At 36.5% G+C, this 20,379-nt stretch overlaps 1 protein-coding gene and 1 long non-coding RNA gene across 3 annotated transcripts in view; one reads left to right on the top strand and one right to left on the bottom strand.

Moving 5' to 3' along the window:
• The window catches only part of LOC144577760 (uncharacterized), a 48,369-nt gene that overhangs the window by 25,960 nt on the left and 2,030 nt on the right, over positions 1 to 20,379 (top strand). The gene's annotated exons all lie outside the window — the stretch shown is intronic.
• PDZRN4 (PDZ domain containing ring finger 4) overlaps positions 1 to 20,379 on the bottom strand; it is a 412,538-nt gene that overhangs the window by 25,439 nt on the left and 366,720 nt on the right. The window lies entirely within an intron of this gene.

A 20,379-nucleotide genomic window follows, 5' to 3' on the forward strand; every position in this document is an offset into this window, starting at 1 on the left:
AATGTAGGGTCTATTGTTTCCATATCTTTATTTTCCTGGTTTTCATTTATTAGACAGTACATGCACTTTACCCAATCTCAGTGTTAATCATATATCGTTTTATATTTTTAAATGTTGATTAGTAACTAGTAAAATACCATGTGGTTCCAATAAAACATTTATTTCCAAAAGAATTAAATGAGAAATATGAAAACTTTAATCCCCACAGCTAAAGAAAAGCTAGATAGTCTATTACAAAAATATTGCTTGAGTATCATTATCTCCTGCATAATGAAATCTAGGGATAATACTTAGTAAAAAATGAGTAACAAAACTCCTGGAATATCCAAATCCCTCTGACAAAACGTTTCAGGCTTGCACCCTCCAACTCCAAATTATTCATAACCAGTTGATGCAACTGATCATTAAATCACATTTCTGTAGAGAGATGACGGTAAAAGCCAAAGCTCACGGTCCTGTCTTTTCTCCAACATCCTTAACCCTGCCTCTTTATAACTACTTCTTTTTCAATGGTCTTCTGAAATTCGGGCAGCTTTTAACCACCAATTTCCCATTCTTAGAATCAAAGACATTCTGGATCCTTTGGGAAAGAAAGTGGTCACATTTCTCTAGACCCAGGTTGGCTGCTTCTCACTGTGGGCTGAGAATCACCTTAAGAAGTCATAAATGACCTTTTTGGAGTAGAGTTTATGCCTTAACAAAGAAATATTACTTCTGCCTCTACTGTTAATTGGGGAGGAAATGAATTCATGTTGCTGGTAAACAATAGTCGATGTCAGGTAATCTGGGCCAGGAATAGAAAAGAGAAACATAAAACTGAAGTAAGTGATAAGTCATCCATACATTTTTTTTCTATTTCCTATTTTACTTTTATTCATTTATTTATTTTTGAGACGGAATATCACCCTGTCACCCAGGCTGGAATGCAGTGGTATGATCTTGGCTCACTGTAACCTCCAGTCCCGAATTCAAGTGAGTTTCCCATCTCAGCCTCCTGAATAGCTGGGATTACAGGTGCCTACCACCATGCCTGGCGAATATTTGTATTTTTAGTAGAGATGTAGTTTCACCATGTTGGCCAGGCTGGTCTCAAACTCCTGACCTCAAGTGTTCCACCTGCCTCAGCCTCCCAAAGTGCTGGGGATTAGGGATTAAAAACATGAGTCACCATGGCCAGCCACGATCCATAAATATTGTATCATTACTTCTGCTGTGACAACTAGGGAACCAGGCAGATTGCATGGAAACCTTTCCTAGAATGGGCTTCCACCCAATAGAACTCTGCCTTAAACAAAGAACAAAGACATACAGGAAGACACTTCTGTTTACATCAGGAAGGTTTTTTTTTTTTTCTCCTTTCTCTATTTTGCTTGTTGTATCTTTTGAGGAAATTCCAATTACTTTATTACTTTTTAGCATCATGTGGTCTACCTTTGGAAGAATCCAGAATCGAGGGTTTTTCATAGTTGATTGTTGAGTTTTTAGCAGATATTAAAATGACCATTTATTAGCTTCCTAAAGGTATTACTAACTATCCTCGGCCATTTGTGATTTGATTTCCTGACTCATATGTCAGTTCTGGGAGAGGTCTGTCAAAATATTTTAACACGGCATACGCAATGTGTAGAAAAGACTATTCATAAAATGTCATTTTCATAGTTGCCTTATTTTAAAAGTAGCAATGTTAAGCACTTCACTTCCTGGTCAGCTCAAATGTTCTTGCATTCCCACTCTAGCACTTTTGTGACCCTTCCCCTTCTCACTGTCAATAATTCCTTCAGACCCACTCCTCTCTCCCGATGCAGCTTGAAATTCACAGTTAGATATAATATATTTTATAAAATTCTCAACTACCCTGTTCTCTTTGTCCACTGTATAATGCAAATAAAAGGTCAATATTGGTTAAGACCAAGTGTTCACCTCCCTGCTTCCCCAGCTGAGCAGCAGCCTGATCTCCGAAGGGAATGCACACCATGATGACCATAGCTACTGCTTTCCCTGTAAGTTCATTACCACAGGTTGCAAATGGGAATCCATGCTGCCGACAATCACACTCGACTTTCCTTGCCAAGTTGCTGTTTCACCTGCTAAAAAAACTAGTGCTCCTCTTTTTTCAAATTTCCAAGAAAAACTGCCTGCTCTTGGTTGATGACCTTATCTCATAGTTCACTGAATCTTGATAATAATAATAATAATAACCCACCACTGGATTATTATGACCTCAGCTTTGTGCTCTCGCAGTTTGGCGTCTCGTGTCTCTTCTGTCTGCAGCATTGTTGCCATGCCCTTCTCTCTCTTCATGCTTGGCCAGTCATCTTGTTCCAGACTTCATCGTGGAAAAAGAAACCATGGAAGGGAAACCTCTGTGTCTTCACTCCACTTAGTTTATCAGTCCACACGCATTTGTATGTAAAAAGACTCTCTGGGCTGCCTTTCTATACACTGAAAGAAAAATTTCCAATCCTACCAATGGTGAGTGTCTCCCTTCATGCTCTGTAAAGCATTCCCTTAAGATTTTTCAAGAATTTCTCTCATGGAATTATACCTTCTTATCCTGTATTACTCATTTCAGTATCCTCAATAGATCACTCTCATTGTCTCTCTCTCTCTCTCTCTCTCTCTCTCACACACACACACACACACACACACACACACACACATACACACATTAATATCATCCATATGGGATGGGGCAGAGGGAAACCTTGTGGACATGAGAGTCAGCTCTAGGTTGGGGGCTACTGGAATAATCCAGTAAACTTTGAAGAGATTATAAAATTAGTCTTGGTATTTACCAAGGAGACCACATTTCCAAACAGAGAAACATTGATCATGCAAAGGCACGAAGTAAGAAACAGCATTTCATGTTAGAGAAGCTTTAAGTAGTTAATGTGTGCAAAGCTAAGAGTTAAGATTGGGCTGGGTGAGGGGTCATGGTGAACACTAAAACTGCAGAGGTAGGCAAGGGCCAGATCATGGAAGGATGACCACACCCTAGTTGGACTCTTTGCAAAGAGTAACGGGGGCTATTTTAAAAGAAATAAAACTGTCAGGTTTGTAGTTTAGAAAGATGACTTCAGCACTAGCATAGTGGGTGAGTTGGAGGGAGTAGGCGAATGTTACCAGTTCATGCAAGAGAAGCAAAGGACTTGAATGCAAGCAGTGTCATTATTGTATTGGTTCTTAAACATAGTTACCATTATTTCCATTCCATAGATGAAGAAAGGAAGCCACAGAGAAAACTTGGGCCCAAAGTCACACAGTAAATCAGAAGCAGAGCTGGAATTTACATTCTAGCTACAGGACCTGGTCTGAATTCTCAACAGTGCCTTCCTCTGATTTCATAGTATATTGTTCTTTCTTATTTTTTAGCTCTCAGCTTACCTGCTAGATGGTACCCTTGTCCATCAATCTTTCTGAAGTAGGGGTCCTAAAGTCCTATATCAAAATTTCACCGATGCTTAGTAGCTTCTTGGCAATTATGAGCATTTATTTTTCTTTCTTTTCTTTTAATTAGAAAATGTGCATTTCATTAAGATGCTTAGTTTTAAAACTACCTATTTACTGTTCTCTAAGAAGGTCCTTATCTGTTATGTTTATTATTATAGCCCACAGCCTTAGACATGAAACATAGAAATTTCTTTGAGGATGGCACCCTGTCTTCCTTTTCTTTGCATTTCTAGTACCAGCAGAGGACTGAGAGCTTATGAGAAGTCCTACATGCATTTGTTGAGTGAGTTAACTGCTATAGTGAAGTTGGTTGTATGGTACAATTGCTATTGCTGTATTTGCACAGCAGCATAATTATATTAGATTAAGTAGAATATATTCAGAAAGCTACATGAACAATAGATGTGACCTACTCTCTTATCTCTGCCAACAAGAAAAGTAGTCAAAGAATGAACAGTAAAATTAAGGCAAAATTATCTATGAAGTTACTAATTCTGGGAATTCCTCTAGCATGTTCAGTTTTTACTTAGACGCTTTACTGACTGGACATTTTCTTAGCACCTGCTACGTGCTACGGATCACACTGGGAAACTTCTTATGTACCAGACCAGACATTTCTCTAGATGACTTCTGAATAATGTCTCATTTAATTTTTTTTAAGAATCTGATAAGAGTATACAGTGCACAGAAGTTATTCCTGGTCCATATAGCATGTATTCACTGTCTTTTTGGAAACATGACCCTAAATTTATTTTGCAGAATTACACCTTTTTCTTTCTAGTTCATGTGTGTGTTCAGGGCTGATTTCAGCTCCAGGGCTGGGCTTGTGATCCAGGGATTAGCTAATGGGTACATTTTACTTCCCTGGGTATAGTGATCATTTCAAAAATGGGTATTTGATTTAGTTCAAGCCAGTCAAAATCAGGTTCATGATTGAAACTATTAGGAAAAGAACACTTGTCTTTTCCATTGTATTTGAAACAAAGGAATGTAGATCAGGAGTAGCTCAAAGTTTTATCATGCCACAATATATAGACCCTGAGGATGGATTCAGAAAAGGGGATAAAAACCAAAGATGGAGAAAGATTGAAATTTAATGCCATGATTTGAGCCCCTGAATCAAGTTATATCTAAAACAATAAACTTTTGGTATTTTCAGCAAGACGAGCCAATAAAACTCCTTTTTTTCCTTAAGCATTTGTTTGTATCTTGGACTATAATCTCAATTGCTTTTGGTAGATATTATCTACAAATTTTATAAATGAGGAAATTCATAGCCAGCATTAAGTAATTTCTTTAGGGTCACTCAGCAACTACTCATCAGAATCAGAAATTGAACACAGATCTTTCTCTCTCTCTCTCTCTCTCACTCACTCACTTTTTAACTTTGAAGATTGTTTTTTCAAGAGATACATTCTTATAGTCCAATGGTCATTTAAGAGATCACTGTCTAGATGGAGGTTTAAGCACATAAAGAATTCACTATAGTGCAATGAGATATGTGGTAAAAGATAGATGGGATGAATCAAGGGGCAAGATGAGCCACATGAGGGGAGGTTCCAGAGAGGAGCTACTGTTTACATGGAGAGTGAGAAATTCAGTGTTGGCTAATACGAAGGGGGCTTAGGAATGACTTAAGAGAGGACACTAGAGAGGTGGATTAGGACTGATTTCTAAAAGGTCTAATAACCAAGTCAAGTCCTGGGCAGAAAAGGGAGAGGGAGGCCAATATGAATAATCTGTGGTTTTTCATCTTATAGAAAAGATAAACAATATAAAATTAGGACTATTAAGGGAAAGCAAGAACTTGATTTTCTGGTATTTAACCCAAGCAAAACCATAAATTTCTTCTATTTTATCTTTAATATTGATTAGATTTTTTAAGAAAACAAACAATTTTTTTCTACTATTATTTGGGAGGTAATTTTAGACATAATCTAACTTGCCTTCTATCTTTTATAAATTGAAGTGACTTACCCACATTCACCTGATAATTTAGTGGCAGAGCTAAGAGTAGAAACCAGGCTTCCTGACTTTCATTCAATTGCTCTTTTTTACTGTTACCATGCTGATACTATTCTTCAATCAAGTCATTCTGACCTGGGACTGAGGGGTGGGGCTTCATGAAAAGGTGTGTGATGGGGATGGCAGAATCACTGAATGGGAGAGAGATGCTGAATGAAGCGTGTTAACCATATGAAATGTGTGGAGGCAGGAACAAGGTGGAGAACCTCGTTTGTTGTGATGTCAACTGAATGAGGGTGGAGAGCATAGAATTCTTAGGAAAGCAAGGCTTGAGTTGAAAAGGTCTTTTCTATTCTTTCAACCCTTAGTGTCTACAGCAAATTTAAAAAGAAGAGCAGACCTCACTTTTATAGAAAAGTACTGTCCATTCTCGGAGAGGCTCAAACTCCTATTGTAATGTCTATAGTGTTGCTTTCACTGGACCCGGCAGTCTTCATTGCATCTCCACTCTCAGCACTTGTAAGCTGTCCTTCCTTTGAATTACTGAAAATTGCTTTTCAAAAGAAAGTGTTAACAATCTTCTTTCGATATTAGGTATGTGCACTCTGCAAAGTAAACAATCCAAAAGGACAGGGTGACCCTTTATGCCATGGTTGTCTCTGATTGGATGATTGCCCTTCTTGGTTACATCTGCTATCATGCTCTTGAGTTTGCTATGTTTTCAGCAAAGGAAATCAATTAAAGAGATAGCATCCACTGTTTGGGATTCTGTTTCATAGTTAAAAAAGTCACTTTGAAGAAGTATTCACTTCAGAAAGGCAAAATACCTTTTGGCTAAATATAAGGGCAGATATAGACAATTGATAGATACTTTGGGTGGCAGAAAGAGAATTGTCAGGGAAAAAGCAGAGTCTAAACATTCACAAAATGATCCACAAGAGTGCCTTCGTTAATTTTTAAAAACAGGACTAGAAAAAGTAACGAATATTAACTCTGGGTGACATGCTATAGTGTTAAGGGTTATCATTGCTTTATCTAATAGGAATCAGTGTCATTGGCAGCCTATATTTTGGAATATTGGAAGCCTTGTTAAATATTTGGCACAAGAGTTGAGACACTGCCTAGCCCTTGAAAGGTAGGATAGATGGGTAAGGACAGAGGGACAAAGGAAGAATAATTAAGAGTTATATGGCTGCAGTCCAAGAAAAAGGCAAGAAGGGGAGTCTATTTAGGTTTGCTAAGGCTGAAAGATGGCTCCAAGGCACACAGAGTTAACAGAGATGCTAGAGTTACTGTAAAACTGGGTTAGAAGTTAATGAAAGAAAAGAATCTGGGGCATGCTAACAAAAACTAATTTTTGAACTTGCATAGAGATGTTAATTTAAATTTATCAGATAATATTCCATTTATCATGCTTTATGATGGACCTATATGCTGATGAGCAATGACAATTATTTGCAAAAAAAAAAAAAAAAAAGCGCAAACCTACTGTTTTGTTCATAGGTGGATCACATGGTTTGTGTTACATAGAAATGACAAAGATTTTACACTGAAAACATTACATGGAATAAACCTGTCCCCGAAGGTAGATCAAAGAAGGAAATCTTTTTATGTTATATTTTTATACTCAATGCTCAGACACTGGTTGAGAATATGGCAAAATAATGAATTAAATCTCTTCCATGCCCTACATATACATTTACTCCCCTAAAATATAGTATTTTCTTTTAGGATCTGATGGTCAGTGAGAAACTTGATCTGCAAGATGAATTATTTTAAAAGATGCTTAGAGTTTCTCATCTCCAGATTAGTACCACAGTGTATAATAACAAAAAATGTCATTGTAAATACATAATGATTAATCACAGGTGATGGACTGATCCTGAATTGATGCATGATTTCCAATTCAGTAGGTTCTACATTTTGTCACTGGCCATAATACCAAAGCATTTAAAAAACTCATTTAACAGCAGAAATTCTAGAGTTTTCCTTTTCTATTCTTTTTAGAGCCAGCTCTAGTTATTTTTTAATGCCAGTCTATTATGATACATGAAATGCATTACATCTTTATTGTACTGGCAATAAAATTCTAGTAACATGCATTAAAACCAATTAGTGCACCTGAATATCTCCTGATCTGATGAATGAGAAAAGGAGGGCCTACATTTATCTATTTCAGATATTATACATTGAATTCCAGACTGGGAGATGCCCGTGTCTGTGTTGACACAACAGAGATTTATCAATCCTCCTCAGAACTTCTCTTTATTTGAAAAGCATTCAGGAACTTTTCCAGCATGTGTTATTAAGGAAACACAAAAGGAAGATTAACAAAGAAGAAGAAGAATAGAAAATAAATAAACCTGTTGATAAGATGAACTTCATTTCTATCAGCTGGTTACTGAAGCAGGAAATAGAGGCTTTTCTAATGAGGCACTGGGCTATTCCTGCAGTACTTTCTAAGCTATTTTATAGTGGGCTTTTCCTGTGGTCATCATAACAGGAAAAGGTATAAGACTTAAAGCTGTCAAGATCCTATGAATGTAATAATAATTTTTCCCAAATTGCTCTTCTCTGTTCCTTTTCTTGTTTGGTAATGTAATATTTTAATATAATTAAATGTGTTCAAATATTTCTGATCTAACCAAAGAAACTGAACTATAAAATAGATTTACTAAAACATATAACAAAAGATGATAAAATATTGATGTTAATCTTTAGTGTTTTATTCACATTTTAAGCCTTATTTCCTCCAAAAATCTCAGGATATTTGAGTTTTTTAAGTCAAGCAGAAAGATAAGAATTTTAAATATATATACTCTTACAAGGGAAAAAGTCATTTTGAGGAGACATGTCCATTCTTGAGGAGGATAATTAGAGGAGCTCCCACAAAATATATATATTATATTTATACATAATATATATGCACATATATCACTTATTGGCATAATTTCATGTGCACATATCTTTTAAGTTTGATTATAACTAGTTGCCTGTACCCCCTAGATTTATAACTAACAGTGGACTGTAATGTTTAACACTGACACTATGTTATCATCTATTTCACAAAATGCAAAATAAATGATGGTACAGACTTTCACGAGCTGTTAAATTTTCATAAGAATGTATATAGTGTCACACATATATATCAGTGTTTTATTCTAGATGCTATAATTCTTCCAGTGACTGGTGAATAGTTGTATAATTGTATGTTTGTATAATAATGATGACAATTTGTGTCATTTTAAATAAATTTGTTTCATATTTTTTAACATGTGGATATATGATTATAACAAATCAGATTAATTTCAATTTTCAATTTATTTAACATATTTATTAAAAGTGTTTAATGTTTACTTGCTCAATAATTGTATTGCTTTTTTCTTGGGCCTTTAAAGAGTAGGCATGTTTCTCTATTTGTTGTTAATAAATTAATCTGATCATTTGGCCATTTGAAATTAATCTCAATTACTGCATTATCCATTCTTCATTCTAGTTTAGTAGCTACATGTGAAAACATGGATCATTGAAATTAACCCAAGTATATCAGCATCTGTTCACTACTGTATAATTTATAGTAGCAAAGTATCACGAATATTCTCCATGTCCAGAATATGAGAGTTCTTAAATAAATAAGAAAATATCTAAACAATGAGTTTTGTGACTCTGAGGAACTTTTATAAAAAGGGAAATGATCACAAATTTGTATAACATAACCCCATTCTTCAAAGTCTTATAGTCAAAGGAAAATTCCTAGATGGAAATAGCAGTTAACTCTAGTTGCTATTATTATGAAGATGATTATTTTCTTTTTAATATACCTTTGTATTTCCAAATATCTTTACTGTGACCATGTAGTTACTTAAGATTAAAAAAAAAACATGATTTTAGGGCTGGCCGCGGTGTCTCACACCTGTAATCCCAGCACTTTGGGAGGCCGAGGCAGGTGGATCACGAGGTCAAGAGATCGAGACCATCCTGGTCAACATGGTGAAACCCCATCTCTACTAAAAATACAAAAAATTAGCTGGGCATGGTGGCACATGCCTGTAATCCCAGCTACTCAGGAGGCTGAGGCAGGAGAATTGCCTGAACCCAGGAGGTGGAGTTTGCAGTGAGCCGAGATTGCACCATTGCACTCCAGCCTGGGTAACAAGGGCAAAACTCCGTCGCAAAAACAAACAAACAAACAAACAAACAAACAAACAAACAAACAAACAAACAAACAACATGATTTATACAAATATTCATTCTTAATAAAATAAATAATGGACATACCATAAAAGTTTGCTCATCTCTTTTCTTTCTCTCCTACCAGAGCAGGTTGGTCTTAGTGACTCTTCACAAATCTGATCTTCCCAAGCTGGTTAATGACCGTATCATTTTGCCAGTTATCCAGGTTTAGGTCTTCTCTTCAGGGTTATCTTTTCCCCCTTCCTTTCTACTCCCTCTGTTGCTGCTACAGCTCGGGACAACATAATCTCTTTCCTAACTGTGCTACCCGCTTGAATTCATCTGGTACATTACTGCCTGATGGATCCCCTTAATATAAGTTATTAAACACATTATTACGTGCTTACAGATTAACACTACAGGCCCTCTGTAATCTGATCTCAAACAACATTTCCCCCAACTCTCCTACTATTCCACTCATGCATCTGACGACCTGGCCAAACTAAAGTAGGAACCATTCCCCAACTCTGTTGTAGAGATTCCTCTCAAAAAAATGTATGCCTCACAAAAAAATATATACCACTTCGCTTACTATCCTAATTAAAATTCTACCTATGATTCAAGATTTAATGAACTATGAACTTCTAAAGAGTAGAGAAAATGTATTCAGCTTTGTATCTCTGTGTTGATTATAGAACTTTCCAAGTAAGAAGTGCCCATTGCCCATTTGCCACATAAATGCACACATTTCAAACCACATGCTTACCACAATCTCTTTTTATCACTCTTGCACCCTCTGACTATACTGAGGTCTCTGCATCTCTATCTCAACACATCTCATACTTGAGCTTATAGTGTTTTAATGGAAGACAGGGACAATCCCAGCTTAAGGCACTATACATTCAGCCCAGTATTCAGTTACATCCGGACATGTCTAGAAGACAAGTATAAGGCCCTGCTAGGACCCATATGACAGAGGGCTTAATAGTCTTCTTGTGGAAAAGAATATTGATACTCAGGAAACAAAGATTCAAGGAGTATGACTCAAAAAACAGAAGTTCCATATTTGCCAGTATTAGTGCTAGCTACTCTGTAAAACGTCTCCTGAAAACAACTAACGATGCTTATAAACTTATTTTTGTTAAACATACTAAAAGAGGACAAAATAGCAGTAAATACTAAGAGGACAAAATGAATGAAGGCAAGAATTTGAAGAAGAAGAAAAATCAAGAAGGATTGTGTGTGTGTGTGTGTGTGTGTGTGTGTGTGTGTGTTTACTTTTCAATAGATGTTATTTTTGGGGGGCAGATTTAAGTTCACAGAAAAATTTAGCAGAAAGTACAGAGAATTTCTATCCTTCCTTCAAACATGCATAGCCTCTTCTATTATCAACAACCCCCACCAGAGTAGTGAATTTGTTACGGTTGGTGAAGGTTCATTAACACATCATTTCTCTCAAAGTCCATAGTTGACATTAGGGTTACTCTTGGTGTACATTCTGTGGGTCTGGACAAACGTATAATGGCATGTATCTACCATTATAGTATCATACAGAGTAGTTTTACTGCCCTAAAAATCCTCTGTGACCCAATTTTTCATCCCTTCTGCCACAATAACCTGTGAAAACCACTGATCTTTGTATTTTCTCCATAGTTTTGCTTTTTCATGTAGCTGGAATCGTACAGTACATAGTCTTTTTAGACTGGCTTCTTTCACTTAGTAATGTGTATTTATGCTTATTCCATGTTTTTTCATGGCTTGACAGCTTATTTCTTTCGGCACTGAATGATATTTCATTGTCTAGAGGTACCATAGTGCATTTACCTATTCACCTACTGAAGTACTTGGTTGCTTTCCAGTTTTGGCAATTAAGGAAGTAGATTTTAACCTTGAATGTATTTACATAATTACTGATTTAAGTGAACCTAAGTCTCAATGTTGACAGTTTCATAAGGCATGAAGGACAGGAGACAAAGCCCAAGGTGCAGAGTCTAATAGAAGACCATGAGAATGAAGCTGGGAACCCAACGGCTACACTCTTCGTGAACAAGAACCCCATACCATGTCCCTCCCAAGGGATTGTAAAGAAAATTGCTGCCTTAGTCCATTTACACAGCTAGGACAGAATACCAGGGCTGGGTAATTTATAATACAATTTAAAAGAAATTTATTTGCCTCATGGTTCTGAAAGCTGAGAAGTCTAAGATGGAGGGACAAGCATCTGGTGAAGAACCTTCTTGCTACATTATTCCATGGTAGAAGGGCAAAGAGAGGGCAAAAAGAGACAGAGAAAAAGGGACCAAACTCACCATCTTATAATGAACCCACTGCTTCAATAACAAACCCACTCTGGTGGTAACAGCATTAATGAATTTGTGAGAACATAGACCTCATGGCCCAATATCCTCTCATTAGGTCCACCTCCTAACACTGCTCCATTGGGGGATTAAGTTTCCAACACATAATTTTTGGGGGACACAGTCAAACCGTAACACTTGCCTATTATACATTTTGGCCTGAGTGAAAAGGAAAAAAGACTCACTTGAGAAGGTACCAGTAACAAATTGGCTTTCATGAAAACCTCATAGAAGTTTGTAGCTCAAATTCACACTGACTGTGAACTGTATCTAAAATAGTTCAAGCTGATAATTAAGCTTAAAGGACTTCTAGGAGGGTGATATCTTCAGAAGTCTGGCAGAAACAAATACACTTTCTATCTGCAGAAACCCAGGTATCAAAGGGTAATAGATATTAAGTTAGAATGAGCTTAGAGTCAAATTTCACAAAACACACAAAGAAACAATGCATCATGAGTGAGATTCAGCAACAGAAAACAAATAGCATAATTGCAAAGCCATTAGAAATATATAGAGATTTAATGTAACAGAACAAATATGAGAAGAAATTGCAAATATAAGTATAGTATAAAAATAACTAATATGAAGATAGAAGAACTTATAAACATAAGAAGTATAATAATTGAAATTAAAATTTAATGGATGCATTTAACTACAGATTGGACATACCTGAGGAGGGAAATTACTCAACTGGAAATTAATGAACTAGAAGGTAGATTAAACAGAATTATCTAGAATGCACACAAAAAGACAAAGAAATAAAAACTAGGAGATAGGAGTTATGAAATATGGAGATGAAGACAGAATATTATGGAACTGATAAAGGTACTAATCCACAGACGCAGGAATAACCCTCTTTACTACATATTGTATATATATATATATTATGGATCAGTGAATACATAGTGGAAAGATATTTTTATTGTGCTCAGATTAGAAGCTTCAAGAAGTTATGAGAAAAACATCTAAAACATAACAGTTCAGAAAAGTTGAAAGTAAAAGATTGGCAAAAGATATGCCACAAAATACTTAGAGAAAGCTGGTATAGCTATATTTTCAAATAAAAATATTTTTGGACAAACAACATCACAATAAATAATGAGGATTACTAAATTTTTTTAAAAGCTAAACTGACTAGGAAGAAATAAACATTTCTGAACTTTGACACACCTCAACTCATCATCCCAAATTGTAGAAATGACAGAATTAGAGGTAATGTTTGACAAATCTATTAACATAATGGTAACTGATAGATCAATTAGGTAATATATTTTTAAGCATGTAGATGATTTGAACAATATGGTTAAAAAGCTGATCAAGTGTATAGCTATAGACTATTATTCCCAATAAATGCAAAAAATATATATTTTTCAAGCATGAATTAATCTTTTATGAAAAACGTTCTCCTCAACATAATAATAGCAAACACATTACATTTATTTTGTGCCAGGCAGTGTTGTAAGCAATTTAGAATACATTTAGTCCTCACAACAATTTTAAGGGTTTGGTATAAAAATATTCCCTTTTTAAGGGTGAGAAAGCCAAGGCATAAAAAGGTTAAGTGATTTTTCCAAGGTCATACAATCAGAAAATGGAACAGCTGGGATTTCCAAAGTCTGTTCTCTTACCTACTATATAATATTGCAGAAAAATGTACACTACTTGGGAATTAGGCTAATAAAAATATATGCAATCTTATGGAGAAAATTATAAAATCTGTTGACAAATAGTAAAGAGGACCTAGAGAAGAGAAAAGCTCATGTTCATAATATGAAAGAATCAGTGGCAAAAGAGTCAGTTCTTCCTGAATGATTGTATAGTTTTAAAATCTATAATATTATTGTAGACATACAAAGTTATTTCAAAAATTTATATGAACTACCAAAGGACAAAGAATACTAAAGATATTTGTAAGAAGAATAAAGTAAGAGGATTAGCCAGCTACCAAGACTTCTTATAAAGATATAAAAATTTAAGACAGTGTAGTATGACACAGAGTTCGACAAAATGACTAATGAAACAGAATGGAGAGTCCAGAAACAGACTCACACATATACAGAAACTTGATTTATAATGGAGTTTTAATTACATATCAGATAAAAAATGGACTTTCAATAAGCAGTACTGAGAGAATATGTTGTACATAACAGAAAAATAAATTTGGGTCCCAAACTCTAACCACAATAAAAAATAACTTGTACGGGTTAAAGATTTAAGTAAAAGACAAAATTGTTTAAAAAAAATTAGAATACAAATAGAAACTACTTTTTCTTTGGGCAAGAAGGATTTTTTTGGACTAGATAGAAGAATCATGAATCCTAAAAATATATATATTTTACTGCATTGAAATTAGGAACTTGTGTTTATCATAAATACTATTAAAAAGAGCATAAAGCAAGTCACACACTGGGAAACAGTGTATTTGCAGCACATGAAGGATTGATTTTAAAATATATAAAGAGCTAAAAAGTAAATAAACAAAAGGCAATCCACATAGAAATGAGCATTATAAGAAAGAAGAAAACAGAATAGGCTAATAAACATATCGAATTGATATGGAAGTGCTGGATAGTAAAAAGCATGGTCTCTTTAAATGATATGAGATAGGGGAAGAGGAGTGCTGGGAAGGAAAGGGTGTGGTCCCTAGCTAGGGCTCCATCCCCACGGACCCAGGTGAGGACAGACATTTTTCTTTTCACCTCCAAATTTGCATTTCCTAAGACCACCCTGGCCACCATGGCCCCATCCTGGACCTATAAAAACCTGAGACCTTAGCAGGCAGACACTCAAGTGACTGGACCTCAAGAAGAACAGATTGGCAGAAGATACAAGCACCTGCATGTTGAGAGAAACATATTGGTGGAGGAACACACAAGCAGCTGCATATAGAGAGGCCATCGGGAACACACCGACAGGACATAGGGAGCAGGGACAGGCACTGGCACACTGGCAGGCCATCCACTGAAAGAATGACATGGAGTTTGGCTGGGGCGGTGGGAGGAGAGCCCAGGCCATTAAGTGGCAGACTCCACTGGAAAATCATCTCCCTTCTGGGTCCCCCACCTCCTGAGAGCTACTTCCACTCAATAAAACCTTAGGCTCATTCTCCAAACCCGGATGTGATCAGATTCTTCCAGTACACCAAGGCAAGAACCCAGGATACAGAAAGCCCTCTGTCCTTGCAACAAAGTGGAGGATCTAGCTGAGCTGATTAACAGAAGCCGCCAAAACTAAACAAGCACAAAGTAGCACATGCCGACTGTGGCTTCAAGAGCTGTAAACATCACCCCTAGACACTGCCCTGGGGTCAGAGCCCCACAGCCTGCCGGCCTGTATGCTCCCCTAGAGGTCTGAGCAGTGGGACACTGAAGAAGTGAGCCACACCTTCATCGCGCTCCCTGCGAGAGGGAAAAGGGAACTTTTCTCATTTCAAAAGGATGCTCAACTTCATTAGGTATCAGGGGAAGGAAGATTTTAAACCACAATATAATACTATTTCGAACCAACTGGAGACAATGAAAAGTCAGGAAAATCCTAAGTCTGATCATGCTTACCCAGTGTGTGTGAGAACGTGGTGCTCTGGGAGCACCTCCACATAATTAGTATGAGTTAGACTTGGCTCAAGCACTAACTTCTTAGTAAATATATTATAACGATGTGCATATCCTATGCCCAGGAGTGTCCCCAGAGATCTCTCTTAATATGCACCAGTCTATGCATAAAAGAATGTTCACAGCACATCATAATATCATGAAACTAAAACACCCAAATGCCCACCAAGTGAATACGTAAACTGCACCATTTAAAAAAATGTTAATCCTATGTAGCAGTGAACACGAGTGATTTACAGCTACACATTACAACTTGGATGAACTAGGTTCAGAATTTTCAGAAAAAAAATACAGGTTTCAGAAGAACCATACTGTATTCAGTATTTTTGCATGTATATAAACATGCCAAGTTACATAACACATTGTTTAGAGCTACAAACTTATGTAGCATAATTATAAAGCAAGATAATAATATACATAAAATTCAAAATGGTGGTTCAGGCATGCATAGAACTGCAATGCCATAATCATGTTCCTTTTCCTCAAAGTGGGTGTTGGGTAGACATCATTCACTGAATCTTTGTTTGAAGGCAAGTTGATATTGTAGCATAGTATTTATCACCCAAGTATTGTAGCTCTGCCATTGAAGTCTTATGCCATTGTTCTAAAAGTATAATAGAGAAACTGAAAATGAAAGACCCATTTCAGCTCTTGATGACCCCAAAAGCACAAAGACAGGCACAGGTTGCTTTTACTCCTTGAGGTAATTGTTGGACACGGCATGCATTACGCTGTGATCTGGGCAACCTGTCTGAACCAGTCAGAAGTGGAGAGAGGGAAAGACAGTGGTCATTAGAATATTAGGTCCAGAAGAGGATATGATCAGCACAGTTGAAGCCAGAGAGAAGGAAGATGTCAGATTTCATGAAATAGCAAGAAAAGAGTTTGAGATCATATATAATGCATACCCCGAGGACACTCAGAATCTTCTGGAAGAATTTTTAGGAATGACTTGAGGAACTCCCACAAAAACATGGAGAAAAGAGTAGAGTTGAAAATAGTTTTATAACTGCCTAAGGTTGGCATTTTATTTTTATTTCATTTTACTTTGAATTCTGGGTACCTGTGCAGAACATGGAGGTTTGTTACATAGGTATACACGTGCCATGGTGGATTGTTGCACCCATAAACCCATCATCTACATTAGATATTTCTCCCAAAGCTATCCTTCCCCTAGTTCCCCACCCTTCCAACAGGCCCTGGTGTGTGATGTTCCTCTCATTGTGTCTATGTGCTCTCATTGTTCAACTTCCACTTATGAGTGAGAACATGTGGTGTTTGGTTTTCTGTTCTTGTGTTAGTTTGCTGAGAATGACGGTTTCCAGCTTCAGCCGTGTCCCTGAAAAGGACATGAACTTATCCTTTTTTATGGCTGCATACTAATCCATGGTATATGTGTGCCACATTTGTTAGAAAACTGGGCAACTGTGATTTGTGTACTTATAATAAATAACAGATATTAAATTACTGTGGCAGGAGAGTGCATATGTGTTTCATCCTAGTAGTTCCTTACCAAATGAAAAAGAATAAGCTCTTTTTGCATAAATGCATAAATCCAACAGAATGTCTGTAAAACAACTTTAAGTGTATCTGATGCTAGATATGAGGGATATCATCTTTTTTACAAAAGGAAGGTGCACGTTATGGTAGCACTAAAGTTCTCTTGAATTAGTCTCCTAATACTATTAGGTGTAACCAAATTTAACTCAATATCTAATCTAGGACAAGTATGAGTGTGGAAAGAGGCCTGTGCAAACACATGTTTCTTCAGCTTGTAAAGGGAATGAGAAATGAGTGTAATAGAGACAGTAATTTAGGTACACTTGGAAATCAGAAACACACACACACAGGCGCGCATGCGCAAATGTGTGCACACTCCTCTTGAATATATACCAGCCCTAGAAAGCTCAGTGCTTTCCAGCTTGGCAATGCCATTGGTATCCAGCACCCCAGGAAGTCACTCTCTCTGAATGCTCCTGGCTAAAATGCAGAGATTCTGCAAATTACTTCTGTAATGGGCAATGGAGAGGAAAAACTGGATGAAATTCAACACAGGAAAAGCCAATTTCAGTACTAAAAAATGTTTTCTAATGATGGAGTCTATTAGGTCTTGAAATAATCTCAGCAGGAGAATGTGAAGGCTGTATCAAAAAGAGGACTTAAAAAACAGCAGTAAAAATTTTGATTTTTTTTTACAATAGGGCAAATGTCTGCAGCAGACAAAACACAGGACCTCGAGAACATTACCAGGTTATAACAACTTTTGAAAACATATGTGTTACAGAAAAAAAAACCTTACAATTCACTGCTGTGTGCTAAAAAGTCAAGGAAATTGTAGTTTCAAAGAACTGTTATTTTCTTTCTATAAAAATCAGTTTAATCTTAAAAAATATGTTTTCCTAGTTTAAACAACGTGAGGCAGGATGGTCTGGAACTAAAAAGCAGTGGCTGTGAGTCTGCCACAATTACAATTTGTCTAGCAGCTCATGTTTAAGTTCACGAATTTTGGAGTTTCCACCATGAATGGAAGTTTTGCTAATGACCACACAGTGGGTAAACCTAAGTCCTGCTGTTGCTCTATTAAGATTTTGGCTCTTTCCTTTTTGGGTTTTGCAAGCAATGTGTTCATGTACATAAATGACCACAATCTCATACGTAAAGAAAAGAAAGAAGTTTACTGTATAGACCACACCGTAGACTTCATATCTGCCCTGGGTGGTCCTCTGAGACATTCTTTCTTTCACAAAAGCAGAAGATGAAGTTTAAGTGCCTTTTTGTGTATTTAATTTAAAAATATCAGCCACTGTATTGTTCAGAACTAAGTCCTTTTAATAAGAAAATGGTTCCTTATCCTCAGACACCGTCCATGCATGAGGTGATATACATTTTAAGATTTTAGAAGCAGGTGCTACCATAATTCTGTGGGCTTTTCTTTTTCATAGAATTTACTACCTTTTTGCTAAATGCCTACAGAAGATTGGTGAAGTTCATGCTTTCTCTTTTAAAGCTATTGAAACTCTTCAGTTGTGAAAATAGCCTAATGAAAGTAGCCTCTTTATCATCCTCCTGCACTTGCAGACTGGTCTGGAATGAGTATCTCACATAGGTAGGCATAGCCTCAATGTGTTTGGGGCCTATTTGGATGAAAATAGAAAAGTCTCAGAGTGAGACAGAACCAGTAAACAGGCTGCAAATGCTGGCAGCTGTGCCATTACAAATAAGCCTGCATTCCCCACTGTCGTCTCACTTATCAATTTTGACAGGTGACTGTCGTGACTCCCTGGAACATTTATCAAGAAGGACAAATTGTGCTGAATGTCAAGTTTGCTAGAATGACTTTGGTCAGTGGTTAGCTATAAAGACAATTGGGCTCATAACCACTTGTCATGCATGGGAAAGGTAACAGTGGACCTAAATAATTTGTGCTTATTTTGAAAAGGCCCCTATTTACTTATTTAACTCTAGTCTCTTCTAGTCTCAACACCCTAGTTGTAGTTCTTTACATATCCCACCTGGACTATAAAAATTGGCCCCTCATTTATTGCTTTTCTTTGGGTTTTGCTCTTCCAAATCTGTCCTCCAAATTCCTACAAAATTGGGTCTATCTGGAATGCAAATCTGGGCTCCATCACACCTCTTCTAATACGGAATTGTCTTCTCATTATCCGTAGCATAAGGTCCAAGTTTCTCATTATGAAAAGGCTTTTCTTTATATGGCCCTGCACATTGTTCAGCCATGTCTTTCTTCACTTTTTGTAATATAATTCTCCTGTTAGACTGACCTATTTGCGGTTCCTGGAACCTCCTATCCTTGTCAGTACCTTCACACCTTGCCACTTGCTCTTGCCTTAAATATCTGGCTGTTCAAAATTCTGCTCAGATATCATTTCCTCACTGACCATTTCCCGAAGAGTCAGCCACTGGCTTCTCAGTACCATGTCTGTATTTTATTATTGTGAATTACAGGAGTGTAATTATATATGTCTTCCTGTTTCCACATCTACACCAAACAGAAGAAAGTGCCCTATTATTTTGGCTTATCAATGTTCAGCATAGAATCTGAAATACTGTATTGCTCAAAAATATTTATTTCTGAACTTAATTGGGTCACTATGGCTTTCAGATAGCTGAAGGAAAGCATCAGTATATTACAATAGAAGTGAAAGTCATTTCAAAATCTTTGAGTCTAAAAGCAAAATTTAGTAAAGTCTAAAATAATTTTAAACACTGTGTATTTAGTTATGCATTATGGGAATACCATGATCTGTGTTTATATGAATAAGAATTCAGACTATGAAGTAGTACAATTTTATATCTTTGACTACTTATGTGCATAAAGTTGCAAAACTAAGGACTGAGACAAATGTCTGATAGAAGGGTGTGTGTGAAACTTAAAAAGCAGTGAAACAGGAATATTTTATAAATATTGGCAAAAATTTCTCCTGTTTGTAGTAACTTCTGTTTAGTAAGAACATCTAATTTATTTTGTCAGGACTTTCCTTATGCTCCACATTGCCACAATTACCAGTATGTTTTAAAATAAACGAAGTGACTCTTCATAGATTGGAAATTACGAGAAATCCTTGGACCATTATGTTTTAAAATAAACGAAGTGACTCTTCATAGATTGGAAGTTACGAGAAATCCTTGGACAATGAAAAACAGAAGGGATTATGTTAAAGCCTGAAGCTCAGGCAAAATCAAATGAGAACCAAGAGGTTTATTCTCCAGCACTAGTGAACCACAGCGTCTCTGAGCTGGGAGCTTCCAAACAAATGGAGTGAAGGGGTGCCATGCACACTGGGAGTTCCTCCAGCCTCATC

The sequence above is a fragment of the Callithrix jacchus genome, chromosome 9 (genome assembly GCF_049354715.1).
Source record: "Callithrix jacchus isolate 240 chromosome 9, calJac240_pri, whole genome shotgun sequence".
In the NCBI taxonomy this organism is placed as follows: domain Eukaryota; kingdom Metazoa; phylum Chordata; class Mammalia; order Primates; family Cebidae; genus Callithrix; species Callithrix jacchus.